The 15,178-nt window shown below is 45.4% G+C and overlaps 1 protein-coding gene across 1 annotated transcript in view; it reads left to right on the top strand.

Moving 5' to 3' along the window:
* The window catches only part of ALDH2 (aldehyde dehydrogenase 2 family member), a 186,333-nt gene that overhangs the window by 163,033 nt on the left and 8,122 nt on the right, over positions 1-15,178 (top strand). The window lies entirely within an intron of this gene.

Raw genomic sequence — 15,178 nt, forward strand, 5'->3', positions numbered from 1 at the left:
TAAATGACAGAATGAAGCCTCATTTGTTCATTCTTGAAGAAATGTTTTAGCTTTGATTAAATCAAGATCGCTTCAATGTCATAAATAAGAATTTCGGTGTCCTACCTGTTCATTAGAACACTGTAGGGAGGCTGTAGTGGAACACTGGCGAATCGACTGACATGCTGCTGTTGTAAGTACATATTTTACTCCTATCAGACTTTATCCTTACCTGACTGAGAAAATAGTATGAAGTCACAGAAAGTGTGCTGCCATATTGGCTTCTCGAGCACCTTCCGTAAACTCTTAAATCAGGAGAGAAAGCAGTTTTCTATCAAAGTTCATAAAATCACAGCAGAGGATCAGCATTTTACACCGGGTAAAATCGCCTCTGAACACTACAATGCCTAAAATGAATATGGTGCCTCCAACAAATTTATATTATGCATAAAATCTGTTAACCCCCTTCTGTATGTGATCTTTTTTGTGATCCTCAAAACATTATTTAACTACAATGCATTTCAATGGGTACCATGTCCCAGAGTCCAGTAATGGCTGCCATACTATGTTCTGGCCAGCCAATCAAGGGGTTTGGAGGGTCAATTAGGGACCACCTCACATGCTCTTTGGGGGTCAAAGTGTGCTCACCCTGCTACCTATATATGTTGTCGTACTTCAGTTTCAGGACACAGGGACCATGTCAGAACATATTGTTCAGGTTGTGATCAGTCAATCAGGATGGCTAATCTCCTTTAAAGTTGCCAATCATAGTGATAGCTGGACTGTTTATGTCCACTTATGCTCGATTTCTTTTAAGCTTAATTTCTCAAAAATAACTAAACAGATTACACAAAATAATGAAAAGCACACTTTCTGAGTAAACATCTACTTTTCTGCCACATTTAGAGTATTTTTGGTCTGCCATTTTTTTCTCTATTGCTTCTTAAACTTCCTATGAGAATTTGCGTTGTGTAAACCTGTTTTGGAAACCCCATTTTTCTAAGCCCCTGTTTGATGGAACTTTCCAGGAAGATGCTGAGGTGGATGAACTTTTATTTGTAGGTTTAATGAAGATCTGTCAAATGGCACAAAAGTTATTAGCAAAACTAAAAAACACTCTTCATATGGGAACTGACTTAACTATAACTACACAGTGGCGACTGGGTAGTAGGGAAGGGTTTTTTAAGTACTGGTATGGATAGGAGTCAAGGGTACTAAGGGTTTGTTTTGGTTTAAGGGAGGTTTTGAGTAAAGGGTGGTATTGGATTTTCGGTTTTTGGGGTGGGTAGGGTAAGGAATAATAAGGGGTGTTTGGTGTTTAAGGGATGGGTAGAGGTAAAGGGTTGTAAGGCAATTCAGGGTTTAGGAATGGATTAGTTAAAGGGGGTAGAAATTAGTTTTTAAGGGAGAGATAGTTAGTTTTATGAGCATTTTTGCGATGTAAAGTAGGACATGGCCAAACAACGCTTTGTAAAGGTACACCGCTGTTTAAAAGTTGTATTTCAATGTATTGGTGTGTGTTGTAACGTCTGATATTCCTTACTGGGCCTGGCTTCCACAGCTAAGCAAATACACCAGTTGTACAGATAATTTCAAGATTATGGCACAATCACCCCGGCATTGACCACCTTCCTATATGATCCAAATACCCCTGCAACTGTTTTGCTCCTTTGGGGGCAAGGGCGGAGCCATATGCGTCATCGGCACCAACAGCAGCAGCTTCGGACTCTTCTGTTATCTGCTGGTTGTACTTTGCAAGCAGCCTCAAAACCCTCACGAGTTCCAACACCACCAGTGTTCAATTTCACCACTGATTAGGAGGCAATCACCAGGGACTACTGGGTAACATAGCTAGATTGCAAGCAAAGTGGCCCCACACGTGGAAATTAAACTGTACCAACCAGAGTCCTTCTGCTTGTTTAAAGTAGCAGACATAATTTTCGCTGCCAGGAAATCGGCACAAAAAATAATTTTTTAGGGTCATTACAACAAGTCTGTTCAGTAGATGGAGATCTAAACTCTTCTATCACACCTTGCTAATAGTATACACATAGTCTGTATCTTGCCTTGAAGTGCCTACTGTAAAATGTCATGTCCACCTTTCTTATTTGTTTGTCACCATTATTGATTTCTGAAATATTGACTATTCTTCTTTCTTCACATTTTATATATTTTTCCTCAGTTCGATTTGAATCTTATTTTGGTCCTTTGTAGCTGTCTTATTCTTACTGAAAGTGGTATCTGCCTTTCACATGGACCAGTCCATCATTCTTTCATTTTTCCTTCCTACTTCTCGTCTCATAAAAGAGGAGGAACTACTCCACAATTTGGACTCCAGGCTTGTAGTGTCTGCTACATTCACCACACACAACAGTAGATCAGCTATTTGTAGGATTTGTAAGAGGCAGGTAGGACAAAGCAGTGACAGTGATTTGCTGAGCTTATGCAAGAGACACCAGTGCCATGACTATTTTTGCAGCGATCACCAGAGCCATTTCATGGTTAATATCTTTCAGGAAGACTCACAGCCCTGGCAAGCACTGTATGCTTGAGCTGTGTTGCCTGATTTCCTTACATAATTGGCACTATTTTTTTGTTATCTGCAGATTATAGATCAGATGATAGATTATGTGGCAATGCAGTCAATGTCTAATTATGCGAAAATCGGTGCAGCCAAACAGTCTAATAATTCCAGTGTCACTGCTCATACCTCAGACTAGGTTCAGAAGTGCTCCTCATTGGCTCCTTCTCTTTTTTTGTCTCATGAAGTTTGTAGTTTAGCTTCTATGGAAACCAGGAAGACTAAAACCTGAGGTTACCATTCCACAACACAGAATACCATACCACATAATTACTCTCCATTACATAGTACCACTCTACAGAATTCCTATACACTAAATACCACATACTTTCTATCCACATGATTTCCCTACCCACAACATACCACATAATTCCACTACACACAACGTACATTCACTCCCAAAAACATTAGTAAAAATGTTTTACATTTACAACGCCAATAGCCCTAACTTATTCAAATGCAAGAGCTATTACATTTTAAATGCTTCTTTAACTAGTAGCGTTTGCGAAGTGATGGAGAAAGGAGGCCTGGCATCTGACCATCGTTCAGGAATTCTGATGCATAGCACTTACAGGAGGTTCCAGGAGGGCTTCGTGGCCCCCAAGGTCCCTCGGCAGTGAAGTGGATTTCATCCCCAACCAGTAGTGTGCCAGGAGGCACATTTGCAGAGTGGTGGAGAGAGGGGGGCCTGGCCTCCGAAGAACTCTTAGCAATCCCACTGTGTTGGACTTACTGGAAGTAACAGGAGGGGTAGTTGGCCCCAAAGGACATCCTTGGGGGGCCAACTACCCCTCCTTTTACCGCCAGTAAGTCCCACACAGCGGGATTGCTCAGTTCTCATTGCAGGGCACGCCTCTTTTCCCCACCACTCTGCAAACGCACTCTCTGGTGCGCTCTTGGATGGGGATTGAAGTACCCTTCGCTGCTGGGGGTCCTTAGGGGCCAACTAGCCTACCTGTTACCTCCAGTAAGCTCCACACAGCTGGATTGCTGAAAGTGGTCCGACGTCATGCCCCCTTTTTACACCCCTCTGCAAACGCGCCTCCTGGTGCACTGCTGGTTGTGGGATGAAGTCCACTTTAGTCCTGAGGTCCTCAGGACACCAGGGGACCTCATCCCCCCCATCAGCAGTGCGCCAAGAAGCGTGTTTGCAGAGTGGTGTAAAAAGGGGCGTGGCTTCCTACTACCACTCAGCAGTCCCACTGTGTGGGGGCTTACTAGAGGTACCTGCTGGGCTAGTTGGCCCCTAAGGACTCTTAAGATTGAAGGGGACGTAATCCCCCCCAACCCAGAGCACGCCAGAGGAGTGTTTTTGCAGAGTTGTGCAGGGAGGGGTGGGGCCTCCAGTGAGTTGCTGGTTTATTTACTTAATTTTTTTATTTTAGGAAGGGCGCTGTGTGGCCCCCTTGACCCTTTTGCCCCCGCCCTCCGGAGACCCCATCTCCCAGGGCCTGAACCATTTTACCTTTTTTTACTTTCTTTATATAAAAGGAGGGGAGCGCCCCGTAAAGGGATAAGGGTTCACTGTTAGAATACCCCTTCCACAGAATGTGCGGGCCTGCCTGTTAATCTTTGCCTGTTGCTGAAGAGACCCCCTCTACTATGGCCAGATCACATGCAGTAACACCGTGCTACTCCAGGCAAGGAAAGAGCCATGCCGACTCCTGTACACTGTTCACCATATGCTGCATATTAGCTAGCGCCAAGAAGTCCCACTTGCCCCTACCACCTCAGACTAGCCCTTGTGTTCGACCGGTTCAGTAAAGCAAGAACTACAAACATGATCAGGTGCGCAGCATCCAGTGTGGGCAAAAAAGGGAGACTTTTCTACTGTGTAGTTGTTCAGTGGGAATTCGGTTTTTCTCAGATTGACACCAGCTCATTATGGTATGGGCATTAATAAAGATCTTACCACCCCTAGCGAGGCACTGAAGCACCCAGCACGACTAGCGCGCGGACAGTGGGGTGTCTGGAAGGGAAGCGTCCCTGCGACCAAATAAGTGACACTGAACCACTTAAAAGTGTTAATGGAAAACTGACCGCAAAGCCCAGAGACACCTATTGCCACGTCTCGTGATGCCCTTGTACTAGATTACAGCAGGGCGAAGTTGGCACCACAGACAGCAATGCATGGGGCATACGGAGCGGGTGGAGGCTGGAAGCCATGGTACAGCAAGGGGGCATGAGTAAAGGAGGGTGCCGACTACCTGGGGAGCGACGGTATTGAGGAGTGCTGGGCAGCGAGTGTCTGTAGGAGGTTAGTGAGATCAGGGCAGAGGACGGCTGCTGTCGCGGTAGGGGATTAGTGCGCCTCTAACCCAGTGGGTCACACGTCCACAGGTTCTGCATGGTCGTGCGCGCCCTTCCAGGCAGTGGGCACTAGCTTACAGGTATCTCTGTGGCTGGGGAGCCACAGCAGTTAGCTCTTGATAAACGTGTTCCACGGGTGGTGCACTTGTTTACTGTCATCTGCTCTAAACTATCACTGCCAAGAAAAGGACAAGGGAACCCAACTCACTAAGGAACCTAGGTGGGTAAATTATTGTCAAAAACAGTGGTTCCTGTGGATTGATTCATATATAGATAATAAGATACACAATCGCAATGGAAGGGTTAAAATGTCAGAGGGCGAAGAAACCACATATACCTATGATTTTGGTTTGATACAATCGTATTTTATATTTCACAAACAATTATATATACAATGAAAAATAAAAATGTGTGTAGTGTCCCAGTGAGAAAGAAGAACCTAAAATATTGGTGACCTAATTGTGACCGTATTTTACAAGGTTTCCAAGGTATTCAAAAAGTCGACCATTTAGCAACTCGTATACAATATACAGCAACTATATACAATAATACGTGCTGTTAATGGTTCGCTTTCTTTTGTTGCCAAAAGACAGCAAACCATCAGCTCGTATTATTGTATATAGCTGCTGTTTATTGTGTATTGAGTAGCTAAATGGTCGACTGTTTTAATACCTTGGAAACCTTGTAAAATACGTCTGGACTAGTCTTAACCAAAGCATCCCTCATAGAGGGAGCTCTCCTGTAATTCAGGGAACCTCACTTAATAGTGGTGCCAAGGTGATATCTGTCCTTAGGATCGGCAAGTTAGAATTGAGGAATTACGAATCTGTTTTTTTTTTTTATCATAACTACTAGAAGTAGTAATCAGTCTGATCGTCATATCCTCATTTTTAGGAACCACTTCACTAGTAGGAGGCACAATTCCAGTATTCATCTGAGGGGAATCTTTAGTAGTTAAAACCATTTTCTTCAATGCACTCTTAAGATCAATCTCTCTAACTACGAACCAAAAATCTTTGGAACAATCAATTTAAACAAAATTCCAAATCACTCTCATTGCTGCAAATATGTTGGATTCTTAAAAACTCCCCATAGGGTATGCTCTTAATCAAATGGCGGGGATGGGCACAAGAAGCATAGAGTTGAATTGCCAGCAGTACTTTTCCTATGTAGCTTAGCATGTATGTATGTATTTCTTATTTGTAACGCGCAACTGTCACCCTACGGGTATCCTGGCACCCAACAGGAAGTAGTCAGATGGTACTACACTACATTAGCTGTCAAGACATATAGAACAGCCGCCGGATCTATTAAATAAAGTCACGGGGATTAGACTTTGGCGAATAGCCATGTTTTCAGGCTCTTTCTGAAACCCAGTAGGGTGCCAATTTGTCTGATGTTCTGGGGAAGCTCGTTCCACAGCCTAGAGGCAGAGATGCAAAAGGCTCTGCCTCCCATCCTCGACCTCCTGATCCTGGTAGTAGCTGCCAGACTCTGGCTAGAGGAGCGAAGGGATCTGGAGGGCCTATACCAGGAAAGCCTTTCCTGTAGAGGGATAGGTCCCATGTTGTGCAGGGCTCTGTACACAATACATAGGGATTTAAAAACAACTCTACTCCCGATTGGCAGCCAATGTAGATCTCTTAGCGCCAACGTAGTGGAGGAACTGCGAGGTCTTTTAAGTGCCAGCTTGGCCGCTATAGACTGGACCCTCTGGAGCCCCTGTAGGATGTATAGGGGGGCCCCTAGATATAGAGTTACAGTAGTCCAGTCTGGCCAGGATCACACTCCTAACTACTAGCGGCCTTGACTCATCAGGCAGAAGGGGCAAAATCTGTCTGAGTGCTTTCAACAATCCAAAGGAGACACTGATGGTTTTATTGGTCTGAGAGGTCATTTGGAGATCCGCATCAAACAGTACCCCTAAATTGCGCACGGTTTTAACTGGGATACAGGGTTCAGCTCCCGGCGCAAGCCTGATCTCATGGGAAGGTTGTTGACTCAGTTTGGCTGACGAGCAATGGAATGACCTTCTCCGAAATATATACTTCCACATCCAAAAATTAAAGTCTCTCATTGCTAATGGTAGCCGTAAATTCTAAATTGAGCATATTGTTGTTGATATTGCTCACAAATTGTTCCGCAGTTTCTCTAGACCCTTGCCAGATTAAAAACACATCGCTAATGAAACACCATAAGTGAATGATCCCAGTGCCTTCGTTTCCATTGCAGCCTAGGGCGCGACCCACGACCTGCTCCTCCCACCAACCTACGTGTAAACACGCATAAGAACAAAAGTTCCTTACCTGTAAACTGTGGTTCTCAAGTATTGATGTCTTTCATAGTTTTACATGCTTGAATATTCCCCGTCGTCTAAGTGGGAGTCCCACGGTAAATAACATAGCAATGTAGCCATAACACAGGTCTATATACATAGAGAAAGCAAAAACCATAGTTTTTCCTAGATCGACAACATATCACTTCTATGATATGTCTTAGTCATTATGTTTTGGTCAAAATTCCGGCCATCGGGCGCCAGCACCCTCTTAGAATGTTCTCCCCAGAGGCTCAGGCCCTCAGATTTTCATAGCACAGAGTAATATAGAGCCAGGAGATAGAGAGAGAGCGCCTCTGAGGGGAGGAGGGTGAGTCGCATGTGAATCTATGAAAGACACCAATACTGGAGAACCACAGTTTACAGGTAAGTAACTTTTGTTCTTTTCAAGTATAGGGGGGTCTTTCATGGATTCACATGCTTGAATAAGAGTAGTGAACAATAGTATTAGAATAATACAAGGTACTGATCAATCATCTTGATAATATGATAACCATAATCATGCACAGTACAAAAGACTGAAATATATAACAAAGAAAAAGAAAGTAACTTGTAAATAGGAGGAGGGAAGCAACAGAGGCTCACCTTATTTAAAGAAATATGTAACTGGGTACACATCACCCTGTGAACTTAATTGGAGCACTTATCACACCATAACCAATATATAACAGGATACTTATCATCCTGTGAACCAATATTGGGACACAAACTGCCCCATAACCAAAAAGAACAGGTAATCGCCACTCAATGAAACATTATCATGCAACAACTAGGGAAAGTTAGCGCCCAACATAGCCATAACAGGTTACCAGACAGCAGACACAATTTGAGTATGGAAAGCGCAGGATACAAATAATGAGGACATAATACCTCCCTAATGACAAACTTAAAACCCTGCAGTCACACCACAACACAATATCACAACAAAAGAATTGGAAATAAATAAGAAATAGAATGTGTCTTGCTCCGTTGAGCGATCTCTCACCCGATGGGAACATCAAAGCTCCTGTGGCAGCTGGGATCCAAGGTGATGTAGAGCATGGACTCCGATCTGAGAAAACACCATAAAAATAGTCATCTGGGTCTCTCTAAAATGTTCAGTTCGTTTTGTGCCAAGAAGAAAATCATCGAAACCGAACACCTCAAGAAACAAAGTGGCTCACAGCAGCTCTCCCTAAATTAATTTGGAATAAATCTCCCTTGTCTTGTCTATTTTCCTTTCTCTTGGAGTCAACTTGGTGACATGCCCATGACGGTCACTTCTCAACATATCAGGCAAACTTCACAAAGAAAGACATTTACGAGTGAGCCTTTGTTTTTCTTGTTGAGGAGCAATGACGCCAAATAGCCTCAAGATGGCACTGTTGTATTTATTTATTTATGCAATTTTATATAGCGCGGACTTTACCCGAAGGTGTCAGAGCGCTTCACAATAGGAACAGAAAATAGATACAAACTGAGAACGTTACACGAGCAACAGATTGCAGAGGCATTCGTTATGTTACATACGGTAAAGTGATAATTGTGAGCAACCAAGAATACATGAGGTAGTAAAAATTGTGAGAAACCAAAAATACATGAGGTAGACAAGGTAATTGTGACACTTGTGAGCAAACAAAATACATGAGGTAGTAAAAATGTGGGCTACCAAAAATACATGAGGTAGTAAAAAGTGCTCAGGAGGGAAATGAGAAGTGTGCAGGCTACAAGAGAAAATGGAGTATAATTTGTGGTATAATACTGCAATATATGTTACACACTCAAGCACAAGAACAAACGATTACGTAGGCAAAAGTGGCACTTGTGCAAGTATCAAAGGTAAAAAACCTGTGAGCGGAAGCAAACCGTGTGTTACAGGGGCAAAGTGGTGAGTGCAAGTTGCAAGAGGGTACCAAACACAAGTACATGGATAATACTGCAATTAAAGGCAAACACTCTAACCGCAAGAACACACTGGGAAGGCACTTCCATGGACATGAGAAGTAGAAATTGTCAGTAGTGGGAGATCTTCCTTCAGACAGAAGAGTTACTTTTGGAGGTGTCTCTGGAGGAGGAGAGCTTTGAGGTCTCTTTTAAAGGCCTGGGAGGAGGCTGTGGTCCGGAGCTGAGGCGGCAATGAGTTCCAGATTCTCACTGCGTTGCCTGAAAATGATTGGGCCATAGTTCTTTCCTTCTTGAAAGTGGGAGGTTCAAGCAGTAGATTCTCCGCATTGCGTGAAGGTCTAGAACCTCCAGAGAGTTTCAGTTTATTCGCCAGGTAGAGAGGAGAAGAGGAGTGCAGGGCTTTGTGGGTGATACAAGCGGTCTTGTAGATAGCTCTAGCCTCAAAGGGAAGCCAGCGGAGGGTAGATAACATCGGTGTGATGTGATCGCTTCTTTTGGCCCCATAAATGAGACGAGTTGCTGAGTGGAAAACAGACTTAAGTGGGGACACGTGGGATTTGGGGAGGCCAGTAAGAAGAGAATTGCAGTAGACGAGTCTGGAGAGGACCAGTGCTTGCACCAGGGTTATAAGGTCCCGCTCTGCGAAGAAGCAACGGATTCCCCAAAGAAGGCGCAGTTGGTATAGAGCTGATTTCGCAATGGAATTGATGTGGGGAATTAGATTAAGTTTTTTGTCTAGTATGACACCAAGGGATTTGGTGCTGTCGACAATGATGGGTTTATTGTTTAGTAGATTCATCTGATCCATCCATGATTGAACCGGGGGAGGAGAGAGTGAGGAGGAGAAGAGGAGGAATTCAGTTTTGGAGGGATTCAGAATCAGTTGATGAGTTGACATCCAGTTTTGAATGGAGTCGAGAGTGGAGCTTAGGATGGAAAGATCGTGAGTAGAGGCAATCTTGAGGTAGAGTTGAGTGTCGTCAGCATAAAGATGATAGTGAATCCCGGATTTACTTAGGAGATTTCCCAGTGGTTCTAAATAGAGATTGAACAGTGTGGGAGCAAGTATCGAGCCTTGGGGAACACCTTGACCTACCGCCACAGGAGGTGAAAGACTGTTCGCTATTTTGATCATTTGGGATCTGCCAGAAAGGAAGGATGCAAACCATTTAAGCACAGTGCCCTCCATGCCCATTCTCTGTTGAAGAATATTGAGGAGGGTATTGTGATTGACAGTGTCAAAGGCTGCGGAAAGGTCAAGGAGAATTAGCAGACAGGACCCCCCTGAATCGAGTATCCTCAACGCGTCATCAACCACTTGCTGTAGGGCTGTTTCAGTGCTGCAGTTTTGGATGAAGCCGGACTGACAGTGGTCTAGAAGGTCATTGTCCTTGATATGACAGGAGAGTTGTTTTGCTACACATCTTTCTGTGATCTTCGCCAGAAAGGGAAGGTTAGTGATGGGGCGGAAGTTGTTGAGGTCATTCGCATCAGCAGTGGGTTTTTTCAGAAGAGGGGTGACCTGCCCAGTTTTGAAGGAGGCAGGAAGGGAGCCTTGCCAGAGGGAGAGGTTGATCAGAGTGGTCCAATAGGAGAGGGAATGGGTATAGAAGTCAATGGCAATGGCACTGGGGATAGGGTCAAGAGAATGGTTGGATGGCTTCGTTTCTCGTATGCACTTGAGAAGGGCATCTTCAGATATAGGGTCAAAGCTCTGCCAAATGGCTAAGGATTTGCGCTCCTCTGGAGGGGTAGGATGAGCGACCTGATCCACAAGTGATTTCACTTTTTCATCAAAGAAAATAGCAAAATCCGCTGCTCTCTTTGTAGAATCATCCACCTTGGAGGTTGGGGGAGAGCAGTTAGGCATTTTGATGAGATCAAATAGTTTTTTGGGTCTATTTTTGGCGGAGTCGAGGAGGGTTTTGAAGTGTCGCTTTCCCAAGGAAGATGTGCTTGTGGTACTTGGATCTTGCTGAGCGAAGCTTGGCCAAATTGTCGGAGGAGGGCACTTGCCTCCATTGTTTCTCCAGGGATCTTAGCTGCTTCCTTTCCTCATAAAGGGATTTGTTGAACCAAGGTGCTGAGGGAGTGGGCCTTAACCTTTTGCTTTTGAGTGGAGCGACTTTATTAATTTCAGCTGCAAGAACTGTGAGGCTTTGAGAGGTGAGTTCGTCAACATCTAGGTTCGGGTCGAGCCTTGGAAGGGATAGCAAAGCTGATTCACAGAGGGGACCGACATCAATATTTTTAGCATCCCGGAACCATGAGATGGCCCTCTTGGGTTGGCCAAGAGTTATAGAGTGTGAAAGTTGAAGAGAGAATGGGATGAGGAGGTGGTCAGACCAATCTACATGAATTGGGGTAGTGGTAGAAAGCATGCCTGCTTTAGATATAACAAGGTCCAGGATTGCGCCCTTAGAATGGGTTGATTCAGTGCAGTGTTGGATAAGATCGTTAGTAGATAGGAAAGTGGCCAGTGAGTTCGCAGAGGAGTCTTGCGGTACTCCCCAGTGGAGATTGAAGTCACCCACGAAGGTCTGATTGTCACTTCGCGAGTATTGGTCGCTGATGAAGCCGGTGAGTTCATCCATAAACGAAGGGCCACTACGAGGCGGGCGGTAAATGGCATGGAATCTGAGGGGTGAACGGTGTTGTAATTGAAGCTCAAGAGAAAGGCATTCAAAGGTTTTGGAGGAGCTGTTAGGAATGACAGAACTGACAACACGGGGGGAGGTGTTGCAGTCATCTTTAGAAACACCCTCCAACTCAAGGCCTCTCCTAAGTAAAGAGTAGCCTGTGGGTAATAGGAGATCAAATATAGAGCGAGATGTATCTTTGAACCAGGTCTCTGTGAGGAAGAGCATGTCAATATTATGAAGGGTGATGGTATCGGAGATTTCAAGTTTGTGTTTTACTGCAGATCTGCAGTTGTGAAGCATGCAGCGCAGCTCTGTCAAGACTGTTTTGGTGACGGGGGCACTAGGGCTCTGAAGGGTGATCGGGATATTGTACTTATGAGGGGGTGCTCGGGGGGGGGGGTTTAGGTGGATGCTTTGTTCTGACAGAGGTGATGATCGAAATGGCGTAGATAGTGGGGTTGCTAGGGTATGTCGGTTGAGGAGGGGTGGCGCTCAAGGGCTTGAGTGAGTTAACAGAGTTTCCCGATGATAGGTTAAGCTTGGCTGTACTGGGGTGAGGGGGCGAGGTGCATCTCGTGGGAAGTTGGGAAGGAGTAGCGGTGCAAGAAGGGGTGACCATCTTAGAGCATAAAAGTGAAATGGCAGCTGTAAGCTGGGAGATGGAGGTGATAAGAGAGCCTAGTGTGTTTTCCAGTGAGAATGGGGCAGAGCACGGAAGGTTGGGTTGGGGAAGGTTGGGTGGCTCTATTGAAACAAGGGGGGGTGGAGTGGGTGGTGGCAGGCAGGGAGAGGTGGCAGGAAAGGAGGTAATTTTGGGTGTGGGGTTCATAAGTGGGGAAGGGTAGTGGGTGAGAGCGGGAGTTAGTGAAACGGAGGTTAAGGGAGAGTTGTCTATGTTGGTGTTGCAAGAGGGAGAGGAATTAAGGACCAATTTAGGGGGAGAGGTGTGCGGAACTCGGCAGTTGGGTAGAATGAGAGGGGAGGCCTGTGTGGCGTCATGAGAATGTAGGAGGTTTGGGAGGAAAAGAGGTGAGGTGGTTGTGGAGGACCTGTCAGCTAGGAGAGGTGGCTGCGAGGGAACGGGCATCAGGGAGAGTGAGGAGTGTTGGGAGAAAGGGGAGTTGAAGAGAGGAAGTGGTTCTGCTGGGCCCGAGGGAGGGAAGTGGAGGGGGTTACCGGGCGGGGAAGGGGAGTAGTGCAGCATTCCTGGCGGAGTAGGAGGGAGGAGAGAGATGCGGTGGGATTGAGGAGAGGACGGGGTGAATAACGAGGGGAGGAGGGGATAAGGGGGAGGGATGGAAGGGGTGAGGGGAGCATAAGGAAAGTACACTTGGGGAGAGGGACGGAGGAGAGGTGGGCTAAAAAGGGGGGTAATGGGAAGGAAGATGGGGGAGGAGAAGAGATTGGAGAAACGGGATGGTGCAGATGGGACGAGGAGCGTATTGGCTTGTGGTAAGGTTGAAATGATGTGTGAAGGGATATACTGTGAGGGGGGAGGAATAGGAGGGGAGGTCACAAGGGGGGGAGGGAGGGAAGGGGGCCGACCTGTGCTCCTCGAGGGAGCCGCCAATTGGAGTGAGGTGGGGTCTGCGGAGGAGAAAGGGAGTAATGGGTGGAGCTGGAAGGAGAGTGATGGCGGAATCCGGTTGCAGAGGAGGGGAGTAAGGAGGGGAAGAGGCAGTCCAAGAGCGAGAGGCAGTTGTCTGTGCCTTGGATCAGGACAGTACCATTGTTGTAGAGTGAGATAGTGAGGTTACCTTTGAAGCAAGCAGAGGGGGAAATTTTTAGTTTTTTGCCATGGGGGAATAGAGGAGGAGGAGGTGACGTTGAGGGAATAGTAAAAACTGTTGGACCAGGAGGGGATGTCATGAGTAAAGAAAATGAAATCATTTTTTAGCCTCCCAAAACGACTGTTGTAAAATTGATCCACAAAAAGGGAATCTGGGAAACGTTCAATAGTGTTATGTTTCTATCGTTTAGTTGCGGCTTTAGACAGGCTAGGAGGATAAATGATTTTGTAGCAATTAGTTCCAGCCTTAACTCGGGGGGTGGCCATGATGGTGAAAAGTGGCGAAGGAGTGTGGGGGGGATAAGCGGAAGGTGTTACTGGGAAAGCGGTGGAGAAGAGAAATAGAAGGGCATAAAGGGGGCACATAGTCCGGACGTTAAGGTGAGGATATCAGAGCTAATGTGCCGTTTGGGACTAGCAAAGCCTAGGTGTGCAAACCAGCCTCAACATCTTAAGAGTATCAGTAGAGGCCCTCAGGGCAGGGTGCGGAGAATATACTATATGCATAGCGATTTCCAACACCAACAAATATCTACTGGCCTGGCGCCCTACAAGTCTTGCAGACTCCTAGTCCAGCTGGCCATTTCGGATGGGGACTCACATGCCCTAAAACCATAGTGTCAATAGGTGCAAGTGCACTTGATACACAATAGTAGCATACGGTGAATTACAAAGTACAAGGTGCAAGTGTATATGAGGTAGCACACGATACAGTTAACACAATGTACAAAAATCTACGTAAATATATGAGGTATCAATCGGTGCATTCCGGGATAAAAGTGAGAAATTCCAGGATAAAGGTGAGATAGGTGCAGCTTACAAAAATGTACAATAGACAACTACAAGAATGGTACTAATGATGTGCTGAGAACAGGATACCGGTGCAACCAAGAAGCTGCATGATGGTATATGTGAGGTATCAGTCGTTGCATTCCAGGCATAAAAGTGAAATAGGTGCAGCTTACAAAATGTACAATAAACAAATCAAAGAATGATATACTGATACAAGGTACCGGTGCAACCAAAAGCTGCATGAAGCAGAAATGACATTAGCGAGCAGCCAGAAATAATTGAGGTAGCGAACTGTACATTACTAGTAAGAAGAGTGAGGTTTGTGCAGGTTACACAAAATGTACAAAATACAAGTAGAGGTATAGTACTGCAATAAAAGGTAGACTCTTAGTCACATGAGGGTTTAAATACAAAGCTATGTAAAGTGTGCTATCTAACAAGGCCAGGTCTTAGGGAATGGTCGGATAGAGAGAATGACTAGTCCAAAATGGCCGCCCAAGAGGGAGAGAGACCAATCTAAAATGGCCACCAAATAGTGAAGATAGATAGTTAGTCCTCTTTTTGTTGTTTTGCTTTGAGAGCAGGGAAGTGCAGTTTCAGTTTCTATTCAAGCAAGTCCAGTCCCTAGCTTGCTGGAGGGAGTCTTATCTCTGCTATGGAGGTCTTGTGTGGGGGAGTTAAATTGCGGAGCCTCGTGACCAAAAGAAGGTACAGGATGGGATTTATGACTACAGTTTTATGGCTCCAGCCATTTTGAACAAAGGAAGTTTTTCAAAAATGTGTGCAAGCGAATGGGGAGAATAAATACCTTATTTGTGGGTGCTACTCAGCAAGCACGTCGATGTTGATAGTAAGGTTATCTATCA

The sequence above is a fragment of the Lissotriton vulgaris genome, chromosome 11 (genome assembly GCF_964263255.1).
Source record: "Lissotriton vulgaris chromosome 11, aLisVul1.2, whole genome shotgun sequence".
Classification (NCBI taxonomy): Eukaryota; Metazoa; Chordata; class Amphibia; order Caudata; family Salamandridae; genus Lissotriton; species Lissotriton vulgaris.